This window comes from Euphorbia lathyris, chromosome 1 (genome assembly GCF_963576675.1).
Source record: "Euphorbia lathyris chromosome 1, ddEupLath1.1, whole genome shotgun sequence".
NCBI classification, from domain to species: Eukaryota; Viridiplantae; Streptophyta; class Magnoliopsida; order Malpighiales; family Euphorbiaceae; genus Euphorbia; species Euphorbia lathyris.
The window spans coordinates 94,487,851-94,500,635 of record NC_088910.1 but is presented as its reverse complement, the minus strand read 5'-3'; the positions used below and the strand labels follow the sequence as shown (position 1 = coordinate 94,500,635).

At 40.8% G+C, this 12,785-nt stretch overlaps 1 non-coding gene across 1 annotated transcript; it reads left to right on the top strand.

Moving 5' to 3' along the window:
- The first annotated feature begins 5,049 nt into the window (after positions 1 to 5,049).
- LOC136216239 (small nucleolar RNA R71) lies at positions 5,050 to 5,156 on the top strand. The gene has a single exon (XR_010683234.1). It is a non-coding gene; the product is annotated as a small nucleolar RNA R71 (small nucleolar RNA).
- The last annotated feature ends 7,629 nt before the right edge of the window (positions 5,157 to 12,785 follow it).

Sequence of the window (12,785 nt, the reverse complement as noted above, 5' to 3'; positions counted from 1 at the left end):
GAGAATAAAAGTGGGGCATTAAGCCCTCATAATCACCCACCTCGTCGAGGTTGAGCCCCACCTCGTCGAGGTTGAGCCCAACCTCGTCGAGGTTGGGATGCACCTCGTAGAGGTCGGGATGCACCTCGTCGAGGTGATGAGTTCCAGAGACTTGCAAAGTCTCTGGAACTTTACACGTGTACACCTCGACGAGGTGTACCTGTAGCCTTTTTTTTTTAAAGACGAAAAACAAAACGAAAATAAAATTGAAATAAATATATATTATAAAAGTAAGAGTGAAAGTTGAGATAAAGAGGTTAGAAATATCGGGTTGCCTCCCGACAAGCGCTAAGTTTAACGTCGATCAGCTCGACGTTATTGAGTGGCTAGTTGCTCGTGGTCGGGGCATTGAGGTATACGACGGAATCGTTCATGCTTGTGTCTCCGGCCTCGTATAGTTTCACTTATTGTCCGTTTACTTTGAATGGTGTCACACCTTCTCGTTGAACCGCGACCACTCCCGAAGGGAATGTTTCGGTTACTTCATACGGCCCGTGCCATCTCGACTTCAACTTACCGGGAAAAAGTCGTAACCGAGAGTTGTATAGAAGAACTTTATCCCCCGGTTTGAATGTTCGTGGAATGATATGCTTGTCATGCCAACGTTTAGTCCGTTCTTTATATAATTTCGCATTTTCATATGACGAAAGGCGGAATTCATCGAGTTCGTTGAGCTGCATCAAACGTTTTTCTCCTGCAGAACATATATCAAAATTTAAAAACTTTAGAGCCCAAAACGACTTGTGTTCTAGCTCTACGGGTAGATGGCATGCTTTTCCGAAAACTAGACGATATGGTGAGGCACCTATAGGGGTTTTAAAAGCCGTCCTATAGGCCCACAACGCATCGTCTAACTTAATCGACCAATCCTTTCGGGATGAATTTACCGTTTTTTTCTAAAATGCTCTTTAATTCCCGGTTTGATATTTCAACTTGACCACTTGTTTGGGGATGATACGGGGTGGCTACCCGATGGGTGACTCCGTATTTCGTCAATAATTGGTCAAATTGCTTGTTGCAAAAGTGCGTGCCACCATCACTAATGATTGCTCGGGGTGTTCCGAATCTAGTGAAGATGTTTTTCTTTAGGAACTTCGTAACCACCCGAGCATCATTAGTAGGTGAAGCAATCGCCTCTACCCATTTGGATACGTAATCAACTGCAACAAGCACAAATTGGTTACCAAATGAATTCGGAAAAGGACCCATAAAATCAATGCCCCACACATAAAAAATTTCACAAACCAATATACTCGATAGGGGCATTTCGTGTCTACGTGATATGTTACCCGTTCGTTGGCACTTATTGCAAGATTTTACGAACGCATATGCATCTTTAAAGATCGTAGGCCAATAAAACCCATATTGTAAGACTTTGGCAGCCGTACGGTTTGGACCGTGGTGGCCATCGGGTTCACGTGAGTGACAAAACTCAAGTATAGATCTTACCTCTTCTTCTGGAATACACCTACGAATTACATTGTCTCCACAAACCCTAAAAAGGAAAGGCTCATCCCATAGATAGTGTTTTGCATCGGCGAAGAACTTACGTCTTTATTGGTATGTGAGCCCGTGAGGAAGTATATTACCTGCTTGAAAGTTTGCGAAGTCGGCGAACCATGGTAATGTTGATACGCTAAACAGTGATTCATCTGGAAAGAACTCCTTGATCTCTCTTTGCACGTCGGTTTTATGTGGTTCAGACTCCAATCGTGAAAGGTGATCGGCAACCACATTAGCTACCCCTTTCGTGTCTCGTATCTCCAAATCAAATTCCTGGAGTAGGAGAACCCATCTTATCAATCTTGGTTTTGCATCCTGTTTAGATAAGAGATATTTTAGTGCAGAATGATCAGTGTAAATAATAACTTTAGAGAGCACAAGATAAGAACGAAATTTATCAAAAGCGAAAACAATTGCTAGTAGCTCCTTTTCGGTTGTTGTATAATTTTGTTGTGCTTCATTCAACGTCCTACTAGCAAAGTATATCGGTTGAAAATTCTTATCTTTCCGTTGTCCCAAACATGCTCCAACTGCCAAATCACTAGCGTCACACATTAGTTCAAAAGGTAAACTCCAATCGGGACTAATCATTATTGGTGCATCAATTAACTTTTCCTTCAATAGTTCAAAAGCGGATAGACATTCATTGGAAAATTTAAACTCAACATCTTTCATCAATAGTTGGGTCAATGGCTTTGAAATTTTCGAGAAATCTTTTATGAAACGCTTATAGAATCCTACATGTCCTAGAAAGCTTCGGATAGCCTTAACAGAATTAGGCGGTGGCAATTTTGCAATCACCTCCACCTTCGCCGGATCTACTTCTATGCCTTGACATGATACTTTATGGCCTAGAACAATCGATTCATTAACCATAAACTGACATTTTTCCCAATTTAGAATCAAATTAGTATCTTCACATCTTTTAAGCACTAGTTCCAAATTATGCAAGCAACTATCAAATGTTTTTCCAAACACGGAAAAATCGTCTATGAAAACCTCCATGAAGTTTTCAATCATGTCATCAAAAATTGCCATCATGCACCTTTGAAAGGTAGTCGGGGTATTACATAATTCGAAAGGCATTCTACGATAGGCAAAAGTTCCATATGGGCATGTAAAAGTTGTTTTCTCTTGGTCGCTTGGAGCAACCGGGATTTGCATGTATCCGGAATAGCCATCTAAATTACACATATAAGCATGTCCCGATAATCTTTCAAGCATTTGATCGATGAAAGGTAAAGGAAAATGGTCTTTCCGAGTGTCATCATTCAATTTTCGGTAATCAATACACATGCGCCACCCGGTTACCTTTCTTACCGGAATTAGTTCATTTTTTTCATTAGCTTGAACAGTTATGCGTCCCTTTTTAGGTACAACTTGTACCGGACTTACCCAACTACTATCCGAGATTGGATAGATGATACCTGCATCAAGGAGTTTTAGAATTTCAGTTTTCACCACCTCCTTCATGCTTGGGTTTAGGCGTCTTTGAGGTTGGGCCGTCGGTTTAACTTGTTCTTCCATGAAAATTTTGTGTGTGCAAATAGAAGGACTTATTCCTTTGATGTCCGCCAATGTCCATTCGAAAGCTTTCTTATGATCTTTGAGCACATTAATCAACTTTTCTTCCATTTCACCTGTCAAAGAAGAAGAAATTACAACAGGTAAGTTTGAGTTTTCACTTAAAAATGCATATTTCAAATGAGATGGTAGGGGTTTAAGGTCTAATTCGGGTGGCTCTTCCAATGATGATTTGGGCCTCGGTTTGTCCCCTCGAACGATTTTCTCATACTGGTCATGGATCCACATACAATCCTCGGGGTCATAAGTCAAGTTGGCAACTTCTCGATCTATCACGACCTCCTCTTGATTTAACCCGAGATCATTTAACATTACTTTTTCCAATGGGTCTTCACACATGTCATTCTGAAAAACATCTTTAACAACTTCGTCTGTTATATCAAGAAAGTTACAATGGTCAATATTGTCGGAAGGATATTTTAAAGAATTGAAAACATTGAAAATCACTTCCTCATCTTGTAACCGAAGAATTAATTTTCCTTGTTGCACATCTATAAGTGTTCTCCTGGTTGCTAGAAAAGGACGACCCAAAATTATCGGGACTCGATCATCCTCCTCCATATCAAGAACAATAAAATCAGCCGGAAAGATGAATTTATCCACTTTAACCAACACATCTTCTACAAACCCTTTGGGGTATGCAAGAGAACGGTCGGCTAATTGTAAGGAACCTTAGTGGGTTTCGGCTCTCCTAAACCCAATTTTCGAAAGATACTTAATGGCATGAGATTTATGCTTGCTCCAAGATCACATAGAGCTCTTTCGAAATACATACCACTGATAGTACACGGGATAGAGAAACTTCCCGGGTCCTTCAATTTGGGTGGTAGTTTATTGAGTAGGATAGCCGAACATCCTTCCGTTAATTTCACTGTTTCATTATCCTCCAATTTTCTCTTTTTGGAAAGTATATCTTTTAAAAATTTAGCATACATGGGCATATTTTCCAAGGCTTCCGCGAACGGAATATTTATATGTAATTTCTTGAAAATGTCGAGAAATTTGGAGAATTGCTTTTCTTGTTTCTCTTTGTTTAACCTTTGGGGAAATGGAATTTTTGTTTTGTAAGGTTGAACAAGTGGATCCGTAAAAAGCTTAGGAGGAGATGAAACTTGAGGTTGAGAAGTACTTACCTCATTCGTGGTATCTTTTACCTGTTTGCTCGGAGCCGATTGTAACTCTTTGTTGTTTCTCAATGTGATGGCTTTCACATGCTCCCTTGGGTTTGTTTCCGTGTTGCTTGGAAGGGATCCCATAGGACGTTCGGATATGGCTTTTGCTAATTGGCTTATGCTCGTTTCAAGCCCTTTTGTAAATGTCTCTTGATTTCTCTTCCACTCCTCCATACCTGCAAGACGAGATTCCATTTTTGCAAGAATTGTTACAATATCCGAAGCTTCATCACCAACATTTCTCTTTTCATTAGGATTAAATCCGGGTGGATGTCTTTGCGGATTTTGCACATTTTGATTATTAGTCCATGAGAAATTAGGGTGATTTCTCCAACCATTATTGTATGTGTTGGAATAAGGATTAGATTGCTTAAAATTTCCCACAAAGTTTGCACTAGCGGTATCCCCAAGAAATGGGTTTGCCGCTTGACAATCCTCACTCTTATGTCCACTTAAACCACATAAATCACACAAATTATTTTGGTTCAAATTAGCCATTAATAGATCCAATTTTTTATTTAACTCATCAATGCCGGATCTTGATGACGAATCAACCAAATATGTTCCCGCTCTTGTTTCGAGGTTTTTCTACGCTTGCCAATGAGAGCACCTTTCTGCCAATTCTTGGATTAAATCATAAGCCTCCGTTTGGGTCTTCTTAAGGATGTTTCCACCTACGGCGGAATCAATTGTGGCAGAGTTAGCGGAAGATAAACCATTATAGAAAATACTAACCTGTTGCCACTTCTCAAATCCATGATGTGGGCATTTCTTCAATAGTCGACGGAATCGCTCCCACGCATCATATAATGTCTCTCTCTCGGTTTGGCGAAAAGAACTTATCTCGTTTTTGTACGTCGCCGTTTTAGATGGAGGGAAGTACTTAGCTAAGAATTTCTTAACTAACTCATCCCATGTTCCAATGGATCCGGCCTCGAGAGAATCCAACCAGTCAGCTGCATCATCCCTTAAAGAAAAAGAAAACAATTTTAGTTTAATAGCTTCTAGTGGTACCCCATTTTGCTTAAGCATAGAACAATGTTTAACAAATTTATTTAAATGGGAGTTTGGATCTTCTCTCGGATCTCCGCCAAATTGACCGGAGTTTTGTATAACTTGGATCATTGCCGGCTTGATCTCGAAGTTGTTTGCTCCAATGGTAGGTTCCATGATACTTGAATTCATGTCCAAACGGTTTGGAGTGAGTAGATCCATGATGGAACGTTCCTCTTGCGCCATGTTTGCTCTTCGATTAGCCAAGTTCCTGTGGAAAGTACGCTCAATTTCAGGATCGGGCAATAATAAAGGCCAACTTAAACTGCTTGTGTTCATAAAACAACAAAAAAAGGAAAATAAAACGTCTAAATTAATAGAAGCTCGACTAGATTAATATTATAATTCTACTATCCCCCGCAACGGCGCCAAAAACTTGATGCGCGTTTTACGTATACGTGCATGTGAAGGCAAGTGTACCTTAGTCGTGTATCAAGTAATAAAGTGAAAGTAGAGTATCGTTCCCACGAGGATGGTGATTATAAGTACTAATCTCTTTGCCTACTATCTATTATTTAAACAACCAAAATATAGAGTTTGTTGGACAACCAAGCTAAGACTTAAGCAAGAAATGAAATAAAAATTACACAAATTAAGTGAGAGATTACTTATAATAAAAGAAACTAAGGCTTCTAGCTTCACTTAACATCTTTGCTTGGTAATAACACTTAACCTCTTTTAAGTTGTTTTATCCTTTTTAAGATGACGATTTTTCTTATTAACTAATAGTTCTCGAGATCGGTTCTAAACTCTCGACTAATTACTTTCCCTTGGTCCGGCTCAAGTAATTAATCAAGAGAAGCATTAAGTTTTTTTATTTCCAAACCTTCGATTTATTACTTTCCCTTGGTCCGGCTCAAGTAATAAATCTAAGATTTGTAACAAGATTAAATCTAAACCTTTTTAACCTACTTTACCTTGGTCCGGCTAAAGTGATTACTTAAGATTCAAGAAAAACCGCTCGAGTAATTAGTTCTAAACTTTCGATTAATTACTTTCCCTTGGTCCGGCTCAAGTAATTAATCCAAAGAAGCATTAAGTTTTCTTATTTCCAAACCTTCGATTTATTACTTTCCCTTGGTCCGGCTCAAGTAATAAATTAAAGATTTGTAATAAGATTCATGAAAAACCTTGGAAAACCAATAAGCCACACTAAATGGTCATTAGGTCCAACTTATGAATTTTGATTAATCAATTTAATCACGGTCAATATAAACGATTAATTATATCCAAGTAGAGAGTTGGCCCATCTCCTACAAGCATTAAGAATCATAAGTTAGTTCTCCAAAAGGATAAAGATAACTTAAATAGGTTAAACGTAATTACCACATAATTAAATCATAAGTTTTCGGCAAGTACTTACGCAAACAAATGAGTGACCAAAACTCGTTTGAAACCTCCATGATCAAATTTAATAGGCAATATTAACGTGGGTTGATTATCTTTTGAGAACCCGATAGTACCTCACCAAGGGATTTCACTCTTACACTCAAATTTTGGTGGGTCGGTGTTTTTGCACTCTTCTTTGCACTTACTCGAAGTCACTTTGAGTTTGCATTTTCATCCGGGTTTTTCCTCATATGTTATGGTCTAGGCAATATTAAAAATGAACCCGGAGGGGGTTGTAATGTGGGTGGCTTTTTAGTGGTTAATTTTTAAGAACTCGAGTTTAAACACCATTTTGATGATCGCACCGTGTTTTTATTTTGGCCTTAGTAGGTTCGTGAAATATAACTCGAAATTGCTCGGGTGGGGCTTGAGAATGCCTTTTGCTCTTTATTGTGTTTTTTCTTTTTCTTTTTGTTTTGAGAGCGGCACAAAAACGATTTCGAAAGCTTATGATGCTTACTTATCAAGGCCTCGGCTTATTTCGGGTGAGATTTGATTTTGTTGGTATTTAAACAAGAGGAAAAATGGTTAATTGTTAAAAGGGTATTAACAAGAAAAGTCGGTTAATAGGCTCGAGGGGGTTTCCTAGAGTTTGATGAAAACGAGAAAAATAATTTAAGAAAAGAATTAGACTAAGTGGGTTTGTTTTATCATCTATTGCCATTTTAACCAAAATAAGTGTACTTAACCCGGTATTAGGTGCAAACTCTATGAGTCGAGTGAAGTCAAAGCTCTCAAAAATTGTGAAAGAAATAGAGTTCTCGTGCGAACTCTTTTAGGCTCAAAATTACCTCACAAAATTCGGGTTAAATTATGTACGTTCAAGTTCTCGTCAAATTTTCAACTATCCCGTTTTTATTGCCTTTTTAAATTTTATTATAGAGATAACCTTTGGGTTAGGACTCAATGCTTTTGTATAGTACGAACCTAGGCTTTGCATAAATTCTAGAGCTTCAGAATTCAGACTAAAATTTCTTACTAAAACCGATCCTTTGTATTAATGTCTTTACATCTAAGGACAAATAACAGAACTTTTATTAATTTCCGAGGGAGGTAGTGTGTCGGAATTTTTTTTTAAGAATCAATAAATTAGTCTAATTATTTTGTTGTTTATTTGATTTTTTTATTTTTGTTTTTGTTAGTGCAAAACAAACGGTAAGTGCGGGGTTGCACGGCCCTCCGCGTTATTAAAATGACGTCTATTCCAAGGACGTCGCAAAAGAAAAGAAAAACAAAAACAAAAATAAAGATGGAATTTAAATTAAAAATAGGACCCTTGAAGGTCAGGTCCTACGCGAGGCATGCCCAGGGGGGCGTCCCGCGTAGGAGGTGCGTTTTAAACCAATTGTGGCCAGAGACTCAAATACGCGGGGCGCACTAAGAGGGGCGCCCCGTGTGGCCAAAGGTTTGATCTTAGTAAAAAGATCAGAAACTTGGCTACGCGGGGTGCACAGGTACGTACGCTTCGCGTGATTTGTCAAAATGGTGCCAGAGACTCAACTGCGCGGGGCGTGCTGGTGTGTACGCCCCGAGTAAGAAACTTGGATCAGTATGGGATTTTTTTTTTTTGATTTTAATTGAAGAAGAAAGGAAAGACAACAAACGGATATGATACATATATATAAAGGGTTTGAGGGACGCAAACCGAGGCTATGTTTAGAGTCGGAGTAGCTCGACTTTCTCCGGATGTGGCTTCGCCGTGTTGTGGAAGAGTGCCTCCGCAATATATTTTCAGACGGTGGCCGTTGACCCGGTGGGTTGCGTTGTCAGAACCTTGGATATCGACCGCTCCGGACGAGTGGGCATTAATAACGGTGTACGGTCCCGACCACCGACTTTTTAATTTTCTTGGGAATAGGCGGAGGCGAGAATTATATAGGAGGACTTGGTCCCCTTTGTTGAATTCCCTGATTTGCACGTGCTTGTCGTGCCATTTCTTCGTACGTTCCTTGTAAATCTTGGCATTTTCATACGAACCGAGATGAAGTTCATCAAGGGTATTGAGTTGGAGAAGACGTTGGTCCCCCATGGGCTGCACATCAAAATTTAAAAATTTCAGAGCCCAATAGGCCTTATGTTCCAATTCCACTGGTAAATGACACGATTTCCCGAAAACTAAACGATAAGGAGACATCCCGATAGGCGTTTTAAACGCCGTGAGGTAGGCCTAAAGAGCGTCGTCGAGCTTTAGGCTCCAGTCTTTCCTAGAGGCACTAACCGTTTTTTCCAAGATACGTTTTAGTTCACGGTTAGAAACCTCGACCTGTCCACTAGTTTGTGGGTGGTAGGGTGTGGAGACTCGGTGTGCAGCCCCGTATTTTTGTAAGAGTTGGTCGAATTGGCGATTGCAAAAATGGGAACCTCCGTCGCTAATGATAGCTCGAAGGGTTCCAAACCGAGTAAAGATGTTTTTCTTTATAAATTTCCCTGCCACCTTAGAGTCGTTTGAAGGTAAGGCAACGGCGTCCACCCATTTGGAGACATAGTCAAACGCCACGAGAATCTAGGAGTTGTTATGCGACTTAGGGAAAGGTCCCATAAAGTCTATCCCCCAAACGTCAAAAAGTTCGCAAAACTAGGATCCCTTGTTGGAGCATTTCATGTTTACGGGAGATGTTCCCGCTCCGTTGACAAGCATCACAGGATTTGACGAAGTCTTGGGAATCCTTGGACAAGGTAGGCCAATAAAAGCCACATTGTAGAACCTTTTCCATAGTCCGACTAGGGCCGAAGTGGCCCCCCGGCTCTTGGGTGTGACACATATGCAACACATGATTTACCTCTTCTTCCGGTATGCACCTACGAATGATATTATCAGCACAAGATTTAAACAAGTAGGGTTCTTCCCAAAAATAATTCTTAGCGTCGTGAAAGAACTTCCTACGTTGCTCGTAAGTAAGGTGCGAGGGAAGAATATTACCGGCTTTGAAGTTTGCCATATCGGCATACCAAGGTAAAGGTGTTACCACATAGAGAGTTTCGTCGGGAAAGATCTCCTTGATCTCCACAACGTCCGGAGATGTGGCTTGCTCGCTTTGTAACCGGGAAAGATGGTCGGCTACGACATTCTCCACTCCTTTTTTATCCCTGATTTCGATGTCAAATTCTTGTAGGAGTAGAATCCACCGTATCAATCGTGGTTTGGCATCCTGCTTAGTCATTAGGTACTTGAGAGCTGCGTGGTCAGTGTATACGATAATTTTGGATAACACGAGGTATGATCTGAATTTATTGAAAGCAAAAACTACAGCAAGCATCTCTTTTTCCGTAATGGAATAGTTTTGTTGGGCTTCATTGAGCGTTTTGCTCGCATAAAAAATGGGGCGGAAAATTTTATCCACCCGTTGGCCCAAACAAGCACCTACGGCCAAATCACTCGCATCACACATAAGTTCAAAGGGAAGACTCCAATCGGGTTTCACCATGATGGGTGCATTAATTAGTTTTTCCTTTAGCGTGTTAAATGCAAGCAAACACTTGGATGAAAAACTAAATTCTGCATCCTTTAAGAGGAGTTGGGTCAAGGGGGTTGCTATTTTAGAGAAATCTTTAATGAATCGCCTATAAAACCCCGCATGACCTAAGAAACTCCGGATTCCTTTAACATTGATTGGAGGAGGCAATTTCTCAATCACCTCAATCTTGGCCGGATCGACCGCGATTCCCTCCCCAGACACCTTGTGTCCTAAGACGATACAATCTTGAACCATAAACTGACACTTTTCCCAACTAAGAGCTAGGTTAGTGTCCTCGCAACGTTGAAGGACTTTATCAAGACTGCTTAAACAAATTTCAAAGGACGACCCAAAAATAGAAAAATCGTCCATGAAGACTTCTATGAAATCCTCAATCATCTCGGAGAATATAGCCGTCATGCACCGTTGAAAGGTGGCGGGGGCGTTACAAAGCCCAAACGGCATCCGCCTATATGCAAATGTCCCATACGGACAAGTAAATGTCGTCTTTTCTTGATCCGAAGGATCAACGGGGATTTGCATATAGCCGGATAGGCCATCGAGGGTACAAAAGAATTTATGTCCCGCCATTCTCTCCAACATTTGGTCAATGAACGGCAAGGGAAAATGATCTTTTCGGGTGGCTTCATTAAGTTTCCTATAATCAATGCATACTCGCCACCCCGTTATCTTTCGTGTGGGAATTAATTTTCCTTGATCATTTTCCATCACCGTAGTGCCCCCCTTTTTAGGGACGCATTGGACCGGACTAACCCATGGACTATCGGAGATAGGAAAGATTATACCTGCGTCGAGGAGTTTGATTACCTCGGCCTTCACTACCTCTTTCATGTTGGGGTTAAGTCGTCGTTGCGGTTGCATGGAGGGTTTGACTTTATCCTCCATAAAGATGCGGTGTGTGCAAATGGTGGGGCTAATCCCTTTAATGTCGTGAATGGTCCATCCAAATGCGCCCTTGTGTTTTTGTAACACCGCAACCAATGCTTCCTCCATTTCCGCTGTCAAAAGTGAAGATATAACAACGGGTAAGAAATTAGGAGGTTGCAAAAATACATATTTTAAATTAGGAGGCAAGGGTTTGAGTTCCAAAGTCGGAGGCTCTTCGAGAGATGACTTTGGTTTTGCTTTGCTATCCCGGTCCAAACCCTCGAACCGGCTCCTTGCCAACAGACATTGTTCAATCTCGGAGGAGCACTCAAATGGCTTGTTCAATGGCTCCTCATCCAAATGCTCATTACCATCTATTTTCGAAGAGGTTCCCTTCGAAGACCTATCACAAAAATCCTCAACAAAAAGATCAATAGAGTCTACAGAATTTAAAAAGTTGCAATCCTCCATGGTATGAGACGGGAATTTCATGGAGTTGTACACGTTAAACTCTACCTCTTCGTCTTGCAACCGTAGGATGAGCTTACCTTCGTGGACATCAATGAGAGTCCTACCCGTTGCAAGAAATGGTCGTCCTAGGAGGATTGGTACCGAATTGTCTTCCGCCATGTCGAGCACCACAAAATCGACAGGAAAAATAAGCTTGTCCACTTTTACTAAGACATCCTCCACAACTCCTTTTGGCCGGGCAATGGATCTATCGGCCAATTGAAGCGTTATATTGGTAGGCTTTGGCTCCCCCAAGCCGAGCTTCCTAAAAACAGACAAAGGCATTAGATTGATACTAGCACCTAAATCACATAAAGCTCTACTAAACTCAACATTACCAATCGTTCATGGGATAGAAAAACTTCTTAAATCCTTGAGTTTAGGTGGGAGTTTATTCGTTATAATTGCGGAGCATTCCTCCGTAAACGCTACCATTTCATTGTATTCTAACTTCCTCTTTTTGGCGAGGATTTCCTTAAGAAACTTCGCATAGGTGGGAATTTGTTCCAATGCCTCCGCAAGTGGGATGTTAATGTGAAGTTTCTTAAAGATTTCAAAAAACTTGCCATATTGATGATCCAATTTTTCCTTTTTAAGTCGTTGTGGAAAAGGGAGCTTCGGTACGTAAGCTCCAATTAGATCACACACATTCTTATTCTTATTCGAGGAAGTCGTGGGTTTCGAATCCGAACTGGGGTTGCTTACCACTTCCGTTTCGTCACTTACCTTTAGAGCGGTTGGAGTCGCCTTTGGAACCGGTGGTTCCAAACCCTTACCACTACGGAGAGTTATTGCTTGTGCGGTCTCCCGGTTCTTTGGTCTCGAGTTTTGTTCGGTGTTAATCGGGAGAAACTCATGTTGTCTCTCTTGTCATTGGCGACTTAATTGTGCCACTTGATGTCCCAAATCCCTGCAAAAAGCCTCATTGTCAGCAAGACGGGAAGATATTTCTCTTAGGAGATTAATTACCGTGGAGTCTTGCGCATTGCTAGGAGGTTGAGAACTTTTTCCTCCTTGGGCATTGGGGAATTGGCCCAAACCTTGCTCCCTGGACTCACTATGGAATCCGGATGGGGGCTTCAACACCTTTTGATTATTGTCGTAAGACAAATCCGGGTGTGGGTGTTGAGGCCTCCATCCGTTGTTGTTATTATTATTACAGTGGTGGTAAGCATTCGAGTTATGGAAGGAG